Here is a 14057-nt window from a genome sequence, read left to right on the forward strand (position 1 = left end):
TACATTTGTTGCTCTTGTAGTTTGCTTATTAATCAGATTTTTATTTTTGAAGGATAATACCAGACTCTTATGTGTTTTAGGGCGAATTTCATATGTCAAGTTGTGTGTTGAGTTGCGTGTGGCGACATGCATGTAGCGACTTTTGTGAGATGAGTTTTGTGTGGCGACATGCGTGTAGCAACTTTTTGTGTGTCGAGTTGCATGTGACAGGTTAGTGTAGCAAGTTGTGTGCAGCAAGTTTTGCGCATGTCGAGTTTTGCGCACGGCGAGTTTTGCGCATGGCGAGTTTTGTGCATGGCGAGTTTTATGTGTGGTGCCTTTTTTATGTGCAAGTTTTGTGGGAGGCAACTTTTGCATGTGCTGCAACTTTTGTGCATGTGGCAATTTTTCCGCGTGTGCAAGTTTTGCGTGTGGCGAGTTTTCCATGAGGTGAGTTTTGCACTTGTGGCGAGTTTTGTGTGAGCCTAGTTTTTGCATGTGGCGAGTTTTGCGGGTGGCGAGTTCTGAGCAGCGACTTTTGTGTTTCGACTTTTATGTGGCGAGGTTGGTGTATGTGTGGTGAAATGTGTGCTGAGGGTAATATGTGTTCAAGCACGTGGTAGTGTGTGGCGCATTTTGTGTGTGTGTTCATATCCCCGTGTGTGGTGAGTATCCCATGTCGGGGCCCCACCTCGCTCTCACTCTTTAAGTCCCCCTTGTTCACATCTGGCAGCTGTCAATTTGCCTCCAACACTTTTCCTTTCACTTTTTTCCCCATTATGTAGATAGGGGCAAAATTGTTTGGTGAATTGGAAAGCGCGGGGTTAAAATTTCACCTCACAACATAGCCTATGACGCTCTCGGGGTCCAGACGTGTGACTGTGCAAAATTTTGTGTCTCTAGCTGCGACGCCTCCAACACTTTTCCTTTCACTTTTTCCCCATTATGTAGATAGGGGCAAAATTGTTTGGTGAATTGGAAAGCGCGGGGTTAAAATTTCACCTCACAACATAGCCTATGACGCTCTCAGGGTCCAGACGTGTGACTGTGCAAAATTTTGTTGCTGTAGCTGCGACGCCTCCAACACTTTTCCTTTCACTTTTTTCCCCATTATGTAGATAGGGGCAAAATTGTTTGGTGAATTGGAACACGCGGGGTTAAAATTTCGCCTCACAACATAGCCTATGACACTCTCGGGTTCCAGACGTGTGACTGTGCAAAATTTTGTGGCTGTAGCTGCGACGGTGCAGATGCCAATCCCGGACATACATACACACACACACATACACACATTCAGCTTTATATAGTAGATGGCATAGAGCTGGCACTAGCCAGAATCCGGGTGCCTAGGCTTCCTTCCAACTGATTATGCAGAATTGAACCTGCTGCAAATCTACCAGAAAAAAATAAGCAATGTGTGCGTGAGACTTCTGGGATCTCATTTACTTTGCTTGTATTGTAAAACCTTCATATATTCCACAACAAAAATATAGCATGCGCACAAAGCCTTAACCCCTTCACGCTGCAGCACTTTCGTTTTTGCATTTCCTTTTCGCTCCCCTGCCTTTATGATTCTCCAGGTCATTATAAGTTTGTAAATACCAAACATGTATAGGTTATTTTTTTTTTTAAGTGGGGAAAAAAATCCAAACTTTGCTAAAAAAAAAAAAAAAATTGCGTCATTTTCTGAGACCTGTAGCGTCTCCATTTTTCGTGATCGGAGGCCGGGTGAAGGCTTATTTTTTTTGCGCGCCGAGCTAAAGTTTTTATTGATACCATATTGGTGATGTTTTGATCACCTGGTTTTGCATTTTAAAAACGTAATTCTGGTGCTTTGACTTTTCTTTCTTCTTTTGCCATTTACCAATTGGATTAGTTCTTTTTATATATTGATAGATGGAGTGATTCTGAACACGACAATAGCAATTATGTGTATTTTTTAAATTGTTTTATTTTGAATGAGGCGAATGGGGGGTGATTTAAACTTTTAGACTTTTTAAAAAATTTTAAAACTTTTTTTTCACTTTACACTTGCTTTAATAGTCTCCATGGGCAACTAGAAGCTGTGATATTCTAATCGCTTGGGCATCAGCTGTGCTCTATGTAGCTAAAATGATCACTTGCTTTGAGCGCCTACCGCTGGATGGCGCTCATAGCTATCCAGCAATGATAACCATAGGGGTCTGCTGCAGACCCCAGGTACTCATGCCAATCAATCGGCGACCCGTGGTCATGTGACATGGGCGCTGATGGGCGGGATTAATGACGCGCTTCTGGCGTGATCATTGAAAATGCCGCTGTCATAGATTGACAGCGGCATTTAACAGGTTAACAGCCGCGGGTGATTCGCGATACCACCCGCGGCTGTTAGGGGTACAAGTCAGCTGTTTCAAATCAATTGACATGTGCCGGAAAAGATATGGTCTCAGCTCCGGAGCCCACATCAAAGAGGGAGACCCGACATGCGCTGTACATGTATGACGCATTTCGTGAAGGGGTTAAAGTTAATCGGGGAGAATCACAGAGACTAAATAATTCATATTTATTTATTTATTGGGTGGCAGTGATCATAGTTAATGGGTGGCACAGTGCTACTTATAATTTTATATTTTGATTGGTGGTGGATAATAGCATATTAATGGTGGGGTACATATTTGTATTTGAGCAGTGCAGTGCGAAGGAGACACATGTATGTACACAGTGTATGCAACCTTTTTTCTTTTAGGGTTGTGGTGATCATTGTGACAAGCCGAGTCATGGCTGGGAGATGTCGACATGAGGGTCTGACCAGATGGAGAAGAAACGGCAGGTAATGACTCTAATCAGAAAGAGACGTCAGCAGTAAGCATGTAGATGTAAATAATAGGCTACTTTCACACTATCAGTATTTGGTCAGTATTTTACATCAGTATTTTTAAGCCAAAAGTAGGAGTGGAAAAATCAAAGGAAAAGTATAATAGAAACATGTGCACCACTTCTGCATTTTTCACCCACTCCTGGTTTTGGCTTACAAATACTGATGTAAAATACTGACCAAATACTGCTAGTGTGACGGCAGCTTTATACTGTATCTGTACTCTGTGACTTGGAGTGATTATCTTACTTGTAAACTCCCTTATGCCACATTCTCACATTTGTGTGAAATGTCCGTGTACTGAAAGATTTTTTAATCAGACGGCACACGGACTCGTATAATTTAACACGTCCATTCACACATCCTTGAAAATCACAGATCTGAGAATGAGATCCGTGAGCATCAGAGAATGTCCTGCTCTGACCCAATTTTGAGAATCAGAATAGGACATGCTCAATACATCTGGATAAGCAGGCAGCACACCAACTCTGCACAGGGAAACGGGAATGTGGCCTTATTATGTACAACACAGTCTCTTAGTAAATAGTGTACTCACTTATTTTTTATACTGCTGTCCTTAGTTACAAAATTTCCTCTTTTATTATATGAAAACTGTTGAAGAAAAGAGCGCAAATAGTGTCTTATCTTCGGAGGTTAAAAGGTTAATCCATAGGATTGCACTCACCAGATGTAGCTGAGTTGAAGCATTGAAAGGATTCCCTGTAGCAGATTCATGAGTCCAGGAAGGATCAGCCATTACATACAAATTTACCACAATTATCCCAATCTCTTTTATTATATATAACACCATCCCTTATTACATACCATCCTCTCTAGTCATGTATGGGACAGTCCCTTATTATACAGCTTTCTCTGTTGTTATGTACAGTGCTGCCCTTTAACCCCTTAGCGACCGCCGATACGCCTTTTAACGGCGGCCGCTAAGGGTACTTAAACCACAGCGCCGTTAATTAACTTCAAAATGGCGGGCGCATGCGCAGTGCGCCCGCCGGCCGGCACCGGGAGAACCTTTGGGGTCTCGTCTGCCGGGGGTAGCCGAGACCCCAAAGAGCATGATCGGGGTCGGTATTACCGACCCCTGTTTTGCGATCGCCGGTAATTAACTGTTTACCGGCGACCGCAAAAAAAAAAAAAAAGTAAAGTGTAATTCTCTGTCCTCTGATGTGATCGCACATCAGAGGACAGAGAAATAGGGGGATTCGGGGACCCTAGCATACTCACCTAGGTCCCTGGATCCTCTTGCTGCTCCTCCTGGCCGCCGGCAGAAGAACATGGCGGACGCATGCCCAGTGCGCCCGCCATCTGTCTCCATCTGCCGGCCGGCAGGAGAACAGCAGTTGGGGCTAAAATTAGGGTTAGGGGTAGGGGTAGGGTTAGGGGTAGGGTTAGGGGTAGGGTTAGGGGTAGGGTTAGGGGTAGGGGTAGGGGTAGGGGTAGGGTTAGGGGTAGGGTTAGGGGTAGGGTTAGGGGTAGGGTTAGGGGTAGGGTTAGGGGTAGGGCTAGGGTTAGGGCTAGGGGTAGGGTTAGGGCTAGGGTTAGGGCTAGGGTTAGGGCTAGGGTTGGGGCTAAATTTAGGGTTGGGGCTAAATTTAGGGTTAGGGTTGGGGCTAAATTTCGGGTTAGGCTTCTTTCACACTTACGTCGGTACGGGGCCGTCGCAATGCGTCGGCCCGACATACCGACGCACGTTGTGAAAATTGTGCACAACGTGGGCAGCAGCTGTAGTTTTTCAACGCATCCGCTGCCCAATCTATGTCCTGGGGAGGAGGGGGCGGAGTTACGGCCACGCATGCGCGGTCAGAAATGGCGGATGCGACGTACAAAAAAACGTTTCATTGAACGTTTTTTTGTGCCGACGCTCCGCCAAAACACAACTGATCCAGTGCACGACGGACGCGACGTGTGGCCATCCGTCACGATCCGTCGGCAATACAAGTCTATGGGCAAAAAACGCATCCTGCGGGCACATTTGCAGGATCCGTTTCTTGTCCAAAACGACGGATTGCGACGGAATGCCAAACGACGCAAGTGTGAAAGTAGCCTTAGGGCTAGGGTTAGGGTTGGGGCTAAAGTTAGGGCTAGGGTTGGGGCTAAAGTTAGGGTTAGAGCTGGGATTAGGGTTAGGGTTTGGATTAGGCTTGGGGGCTACAAAATCTTTTTTGTGAAAAAAAAATGTTTTTTATTTTCACGACTCTGCATTCAAAACTTCTGTGAAGCAATTGGGCATTCAAAGTTCTCACCACACATCTAGATAAGTTCCTTTGGGGGTCTAGTTTCCAAAATGGGGTCACTTGTGGGGGGTTACTACAGTTTAGGTACATCAGGGGCTCTGCAAACGCAACATAATACCCGCAGACCATTCTATCAAAGTCTGCATTCCAAAACGGCGCTCCTTCCTTCCGAGCTCTGCCGTGCGCCCAAACAGTGGTTTACCCCCACATATGGGGTACCAGCATACTCAGGACAAATTGGACAACAACGTTTGGGGTCCAATTTCTCTTGTTACCCTAGTGAAAATAAAAACTTGGGGGCTAAAAAATCTTTTTTTTGAAAAAAAAAAAATATTTTTTATTTTCACGGCTCTGCATTATAAACTTCTGTGAAGCACTTGGGCATTCAAGGTTCTCACCACACATCTAGATAAGTTCCATGGGGGGTCTAGTTTCCAAAATGGGGTCACTTGTGGGGGATTTCTACTGTTTAGGCACATCAGGGGCTCTCCAAACGCGACATGGCGTCCGATCTCAATTCCAGCCAATTCTACATTGAAAAAGTAAAACGGCACTCTTTCTCTTCCAAGCTCTGCGGTGCGCCCAAACAGTGGTTTATCCCCACATATTGGGTATCGATGTACTCAGGAGAAATTGCACAACAACTTTAGTGGTCTAATTTCTCCTGTTACCCTTGTGAAAATAAAAATTTGTGGGCAAAAAGATCATTTTTGTAGAAAAAATGCAATTTTTTTTTTCACGGCTCTACGTTATAAACTTCTGTGAAGCACATGGGGGTTCAAAGTGCTCGCCACACATCTAGATAAGTTCCTTAAGGGGTCTAGTTTCCAAAATGGTGTCATTTGTGGGGGGTTTCCACTGTTTAGGCACATCAGGGGCTCTCCAAACGCGACATGGCGTCCAATCTCAATTCCAGCCAATTCAACATTGAAAAAGTAAAACGGCACTCCTTCTCTTCTAAGCTCTGCGGTGCGCCCAAACAGTGGTTTACCCCCACATATTGGGTATCAGCGTACTCAGGAGAAATTGCACAACAACTTTTGTGGTCTAATTTCTCCTGTTACCCTTGTGAAAATAAAAATTTGTGGGCAAAAAATCATTTTTGTAGAAAAAATGCAATTTTTTTTTTCACGGCTCTACGTTATAAACTTCTGTGAAGCACATGGGGGTTCGAAGTGCTCGCCACACATCTAGATAAGTTCCTTAAGGGGTCTAGTTTCCAAAATGGTGTCACTTGTGGGGGGTTTCCACTGTTTAGGCACATCAGGGGCTCTCCAAACGTGACATGGCGTCCAATCTCAATTCCAGCCAATTCTACATTGAAAAAGTAAAACGGCGCTCCTTCACTTCCAAGCTCTGCGGTGCGCCCCAACAGTGGTTTACCCTCACATATGGGGTATCGACGTATTCAGGAGAAATCGCACAACAACTTTTGTGGTCTAATTTCTCCTGTTACCCTTGTGAAAATAAGAATTTGTGGGCGAAAAGATCATTTTTGTGTAAACAAAAGCGATTTTTTATTTTCACGGCTCTACGTTATAAACTTCTGTGAAGCACTTGGGGGTTCAAAGTGCTCACCACACATCTAGATAAGTTCCTTAAGGGGTCTAGTTTCCAAAATGGTGTCACTTGTGGGGAGTTTCCACTGTTTAGGCACATCAGGAGCTCTCTAAACATGACATGGCGTCCGATCTCAATTCCAGCCAATTCTGCATTGAAAAAGTCAAACGGCGCTCCTTCAATTCTAAGTTCTGCGGTGCGCCCAAAAAGTGGTTTACCCCCACATATGGGGTATTGACGTATTCAGGAGAAATTGCATAACAAAATTTATGGTTACATTTCTGTTTTTACACTTGTGAAAATAAAAAAAATGGTTCTGAATTAAGATGTTTGCAAAAAAAAGTTATATGTTCATTTTTTCCTTCCACATTGTTTCAGTTCCTGTGAAGCACGTAAAGGGTTAATAAACTACTTGAATGTGGTTTTGAGAACCTTGAGGGGTGTAGTTTTTAGAATGGTGTCACACTTCATTATTTTCTATCATATAGACCCCTCAAAATGACTTCAAATGTGATGTGGTCCCTAAAAAAAAATGGTGTTGTAAAAATGAGAAATTGCTGGTCAACTTTTAACCCTTATAACTCCCTAACAAAAAAAAATTTTGTTTCCAAAATTGTGCTGATGTAAAGTAGACATGTGGGAAATGTTATTTATTAACTATTTTTCGTGACATATCTCTCTGATTTAAGGGCATAAAAATACAAAGTTTGAAAATTGCAAAATTTTAAAAATTTTCGCCATATTTCCGTTTTTTTCATAAATAATCGCAAGTAATATCGAAGAAATGTTACCACTGACATGAAGTACAATATGTCACAAAAAAACAATCTCAGAATCAGCGGGATCCGTTGAAGCGTTCCAGAGTTATAACCTCATAAAGTGACAGTGGTCAGAATTGTAAAAATTGGCCTGGTCATTAAGTACCAAATTGGCTCTGTCACTAAGGGGTTAAATAGCATATTCTTGTTATTGTTATTCACAGTGTCCTCTCTTATTATGCATAGCATCGACCGTTAAATAGTGTATTTTTGTTGTTTACAGTTCCCTCTTTTATTACATTGTCCTCTCTTGTTAGCTATAAGATGACTGCTGATGGAGGAGCTGATAGAGTAGCCAGTGACCAGAAGACCAGTCGATCAGCTCCTCAATTAGAAAATAAGCTTTCCCATGTGCCATCAGCCATGATTGTATTATATATCTAATGAGAAGATGGTATGTAATAAAGACAGGGCTCTATATAATCTGATATGTAAGGGATGGTGCTGTACATAACAAGAGAGGGCACTGTGTAATAAGGTACGGCAATATACATAATAAAGGAGACTATGTAAGATATATATATATATATATATATATATATATATATAGGTGGGTGTGTGGCTATATATATCTGTAGCTTTGTTGCCATAAAATGAATGGGAACCAAGACACGTTACTTGCACAGGGGCCCCAAGCTGTCAGTATCCACCCCTGCTCATGTAAGTCTAGTTTGCACTTAATTTACAAGTTTAGTCTATTTTTTACATACTGTATGTGCCTTATCTGCCAGTGGTAGCAGAATACCTTGTGGTGTCTCTGCTAGTATGAAGGTAATAGTATTGTAGAAACATACTGTCTGATATTCCTTGAAACATAAGAATTATATTATGAGGTTTACTATTTCTAATGTGCTCAACAACAAAAAATTCATTTTTAAAGCTTAGGTTTCTGTGGCTGCTGACACTACAGCCTACATTACTACTTAGTTTACACCAAGTATCAGATATGAACAACTTCCTTTTGCATAGGAAGTGGTGCTTAAAAAGTCAGAGCAATGTTCCAAGGCAAGAACGGAAAGGCTCAGTTGAGTAAGTAAATGACACAATACAATGTTACATGCCCAGCGATCAAGTAGAGAAGCTGCTTGTTTCCCACAACTAAAAAGCTGCGGACTAAACACATCAGGTATCACACCCATCATCTATTCCAAGGTACGTTACCCATAAAATTCATACTTTACTCTTCTATTAAGTCTGATTCAAGTAGATACAAGAGTTCTTTATGGCAGCCATTTTTCACAGTAGTAAAGGAAAGCAATTCACTTGACTTGTATAACACATTTAAAGGAATAATAAAATCTGTCTGAACAAATTAATGAGAGAAACACAATCAGCAAAAATCCTAGTCTGCTGACCTTAGCACATTTTTTTGCCTTTCTCTCACGAATTCTGTATCTGTCTGTCTGTGTGTCTATCTAGAGCAAAAAATTGGAGTAGCACGCTTATAAAAGTACTATGGGAGCAGGGCCTCTCAACAAGGAGTGTCCTCCGTGCAAAAGGATATAAATTCAGAAAAAAGAGGCAGCACTCCAGCATTTTCAAAAATACAAAAGGGACTTTAATAACCCTGGTGGCGGGGCAATGTTTCGGCTACAATGAGCCTTTCTCAAGAATGTGCTGCCTCTTGTTTCTGAATTTATATCTGTCTACCTATATTATATCTATCTATCTATCTATCTATCTATCTATCTATATTATATTATTATTATTTATGTGTATCTAGCTATCTATATTATATTTATATATTTGATATCTATCTGTCAGTCTATCTATCTATCCAGGGGCTGACACAGACAGCTTGGGGCCCCTGTGCAGGAAATATGCCTGGGCCCCTCCACCTTTTAAGGTGATATATATATATATATATATATATATATATATATATACAGTATATATATATATATATATATGAATACAAAACTCCCAAATACATATTGTGAGCGCACGGGGTCGGGCAGTAAATACGCCAAAAGACCCCGACCTCACCAAATCAGCTCAAAACAAACCATGCCAAAAGGAGAGCAATTCAGAGCAATGATTTATAAAACAAACTTTAATTGTCATAAATAATACAAAAACATATATCAAAATATTACACTATCTAATGACTAGAGCACAGGATGAATGTCCCAGGAATGCTGGAAAAGCGCCCATCCCCCCGCTCCCCCAGATGTAAATACCCTTGTAATGGTATGCATAAGAAAAAGCACCTACACTATCCAACCAAAGTCACCCCAAAGCAGTGGGACTCTATCTGGGGGAGCGGGGGGATGGGCGCTTTTCCAGCATTCCTGGGACATTCATCCTGTGCTCTAGTCATTAGATAGTGTAATATTTTGATATATGTTTTTGTATTATTTATGACAATTAAAGTTTGTTTTATAAATCATTGCTCTGAATTGCTCTCCTTTTGGCATTATATATATATATATATATATATATATATATATATATATATATATAGCCATACATACATGTATATATTAGATAGTCTCCTTTATTATGTATAGTGCCGTCCCTTATTATACAGTGCCCTTTCTTGTTGTGTACAGCACCGTCCCTTGCATATTGGATTTTATAGAGTCCTATTTTTTATTACATACCGTCCTGTCTTGTTAGCATTATAATGCAATGATGGCTGATGGAGCATGGGAAAGCTTCTTTTCTAAAGGAGAAGCTGATGGACTGGTATTCTGTTCACTGGTTCCTTCATCAGTAGTCATTTTATATCTAAAAAGAGAAAGGACTATGCATTAAAAGAAGGTGCTGTGAATAACAAAAATAACAAGAATACACTATGTACGAGACAGCACTGTACATAACAGCAGAGGAAGCTATATAATAAGGGAGGGCATCATATATAACTAGAGAGGATGGTACGTAATAAGGGACTGTGTTATGCATAACAAAAGAGGAAACTGTAACTAAGGATGGTGTTATACATAATAAGTGAGCATACTATACACTAAGGGACTGTGCTATACATAAGTGAGTACACTATATACTAAGGGACTGTGCTATACATAATAAGTGAGTACACCTTATACTAAGGGACTGTGTTAGAAATAATAATCGATAATCCCTTTATTGCCCTCCCCACCCATCATTGTCCATTCCACTGCCACCGTCATTGCCTTCTCCGCCACCACCCCATCATTACCCATTCCACCACCTCCATCATTGCCTCCTCCCCACCACCCCATCATTGTCCTTTCCACTGCCATCATCGTCTTCTCCCACAAAACCCCCATCATTGCCCATTCCACGACCTCCATCATTTCCTCCTCCCCCACCATCCCCACCATTGCCCTTTTTACCACCACCATCATTGTCTTTTCCCCCACCACCATCATTGCCCATTACACCGCCTCCATCTTTTCCTTCCTCCTACCACCCCCATTTTTGCCCATTCACCACCTACATCATTTCCTCCTCCCCATCACCCCATTATTGTCCTTTCTACCACCCCATCATTGCTTTCTCCCCCACCACCCCTATTATTGCCCTCTCCATCAACCCAATCATTGCCTTCTGCCCCATCAACCCATCATTGCCCTCTCTGTCAACCCAATCATTGCCTTCTGCCCCATCACCCCCATCATTGCCCTCTCCTCCATCTACACACACATCACCATTCACCTCTCTGAATACACACACACACAAACAAACAACTCACCTCTGCGCACGGTATGCTGAAGCCACACCATCGCCGGCAGCTATCTATCTCACAGCTCCGGTGCTGAATGATGATGCATTCCCTGCAGTTCCGCTCCACTGCTATTTACTCTTGCATGCAGCGGAAAAGCAGGGAAAAGCAGGGATTGCTCCCTGATTGCCGCACATGAGGTTAATCTGGCCAGGGGCCCCCGGAGCCTCGGGGTTAGATAAACTGGCCAGATTGCCCTCATTATTAGCCGCACTGCAGGAGCCTCCGGGCCCTGGTGTGGCCGCACCGGTTGAACAGGCGATATGTCCGCCCATGTATCTATCTATATATCTATCTATCTCATATCTATCTCTCTATCTAGCTATCTATCATCTATCTATCCATCCGTCTGTCTATGCATCTGTCTACTTCACATCTAAGTACGCAGCAAGTGGGCTATATCTATTGATCTATCTGCTTATGTTTATGTATCTATGGCATACAGCTGACACTAGCCAGAATCCCGGTGCCTAGGCTTCCATCCAACTTAGGGACTAAAGTTCATCAAAAACATTTCAGCTGCCCTGGTTCAAACCAGGACAATCTTTATTTCTGCGCCCGGCATTTTCTGCACGTCCTCATGTGGTTACTTGGCCCCTCTCTGTACATCATGACTAATAGGGACCCATTTAAAAAACTATGAACAGTTTTTGAGGTGACCCTGTGTATATGAAAGTGCAATCTGCTGAGTTTTCATATAATGCTGTTGTAAAGTTGTACAGTTGTATTTAGGTACATATCAGCTAGACGGAGGCCAAAAGGACTCATGTTTGTCCTTCAGTTGGTAAATTGAGGCCTGTAGTAACACTATGGTATTGTGACAGGACCACTGGTGTCGTACATGAGGGGAGATACGTGTCACAAAGTTTGCTTTCCTGCGTGATGTGAAAGCCATAAGTTTTTTAAGTGCTGACACCAATCCAGTCATATATGGGCCTGGCTTTCATGGTGGGTAGGTCACAGAGTGGCAGGATGCCTACCCACCATATCTCCACCTCCAGGATGTGGCTGGAGGGAGTTAAATGTCCAACCAGGCTATTTTTTCTGTGTTGTGTGGAGGAAGGAAGCCTCCATACTGAAGCTCATGTGAGAGCTGCCATATGTGTTGTCTCAGAAGTACCTGGCAAGACTGTGTATGAATTTTTACTTTCTTTTCAGCCAGACAAGCTGTTTTTCTGTTACCAGCTTGGGTTCCTGTTTTATGATGCAATAAACCACCCAGTGTCTTTAACCAAATGTGGTCCTGTGTCTACCTCGAGGAGCAGCTAAGCGAGTCAACCCCTCACAGTATATACAGGGAAAAGCTCTATACTTTGGATTAGGGGCACAAACAATCAAAACTCACATATCACTGTTATGTAAAGGATCTAAACTTTGAGATTTCTTAATCATAACATATCACTGCAAAATATCATAAAAATCTGCTTCATGAAAGCAGAAAAATACATATACCTGTTATGGTGATTCTTAGAGATATATGTTGCCAGCGATTTAGTTAGTACAACATGCGATATGATGATTTGACCATGAACTCACATTTTAGTTGAAATTCCATGTAAATTTGTCATCAGTCCTCATTCCATGTGGTTAGATAATGATATAAATCAACAGGTTTGGTTTCTCATTCCTTTAAGATCCTCTCTCCCTAGGCTTATGGCCCCATACACATTACCAATATAGTAAGATGCCCCAGGCGCACTACTATAGCATGACATAATCTTATAAGGTGCAATAACCAGTAGTAAAAATAATACCAGAAACAATAGAGAGAATAACATTACTGAAAGGTATGCACACTTAAACATAAGAAAAGTAGTGTAAGAAAAAACGTTATTGCCACATAGTTACAAAAATTAAAACCTAAGTAAAACCTGTTGGTATGCCCACTCAAGCCCTGTTCTTAGTATATACAAAGGATATCAGCATATGAGCGTATATGTAGCTTAATACCTTGCAATAATCATTACAAACAACTAAACAGTTGATAAATACCTGAACCTCCCAAGGGTCTATAAGTCAGTGGGCCACTTCGGGGACCTCCACTCATGCTCTGGCTGCTTGTGACTAGGTTTTCCGGGTATTTTACCCTTGGCTGCATCACTGGATACCTTTGTCTGAATTACCTCACGGCGGTCCTATGAAAGCAGTTGCATTACAAATTATTTCCTCATTGGGCCACCTCAAGCCCTTTTCTTTTTGGGTTCTTTCAGTGTTTTGCAGCCTAAGATTCTCAGGTTTTTATAGACCCTTTTTGGTTAGGGAACCAGAAAAACACATACCATAAGATATGGCCTTCCCAAAACCCTATCTGATGACAAATGCACATCTAGCAGGATGCAGCAGGCCCCCACTAATAAAGGCAAGGGCAGCACAGGTGTAAACTAGTAATAAAAACAAAGATGAATAAACTTGGCACTCAATGTGAGAAGAAAAAGCTTCTTAATTTATTGATGCATCCAGACAAACAAAACTGCTAACCGTTTTCAGTCCACACCGGACCTTCGTCAGAGCGTTTCTTTGACATTGACTGGATATGGAAGCTACAATGCATGAATGAGCGTCAGACAATAATAGACGCTCCTCTCTGCTCGGCACATCGTTCTTCCAGGATCCAGCGCCGTTATCCCCACTAGGCTCTGTGCCTTACCGTGACGCTCTACATTCTTTTGTGCTCCGATCCTCCAGCACACTGCAGCTGATGTATGTCTATTATTGTCTGACACTCATCCATGCATTGTAGCTTCCATATCCAGTCAATGTCAAAGAAACGCTCTGACGAAGGTCCGGTGTGGACCGAAAATGTTTAGCAGTTTTGTTTGTCTGGATGCATCAATAAATTAAGAAGCTTTTTCTTCTCACATTGAGTGCCAAGTTTTATTCATCTTTAT

The 14057-nt window shown here is 42.1% G+C and overlaps 1 protein-coding gene across 2 annotated transcripts in view; it reads left to right on the forward strand.

The window, feature by feature from the left end:
* The first annotated feature begins 8460 nt into the window (after positions 1–8460).
* Positions 8461–14057, forward strand: part of LOC138673100 (EF-hand calcium-binding domain-containing protein 4B-like) — a 237268-nt gene continuing 231671 nt past the window's right edge. The window contains exon 1 of one of the 2 annotated variants that reach the window (XM_069761704.1): positions 8461–8615. The gene's annotated coding sequence lies outside the window, so the exon portion shown is untranslated. The remainder of the gene's footprint in view (positions 8616–14057) is intronic. The other variant, XM_069761705.1, reaches the window with a different exon arrangement.

The sequence above is a fragment of the Ranitomeya imitator genome, chromosome 3 (assembly GCF_032444005.1).
Source record: "Ranitomeya imitator isolate aRanImi1 chromosome 3, aRanImi1.pri, whole genome shotgun sequence".
In the NCBI taxonomy this organism is placed as follows: domain Eukaryota; kingdom Metazoa; phylum Chordata; class Amphibia; order Anura; family Dendrobatidae; genus Ranitomeya; species Ranitomeya imitator.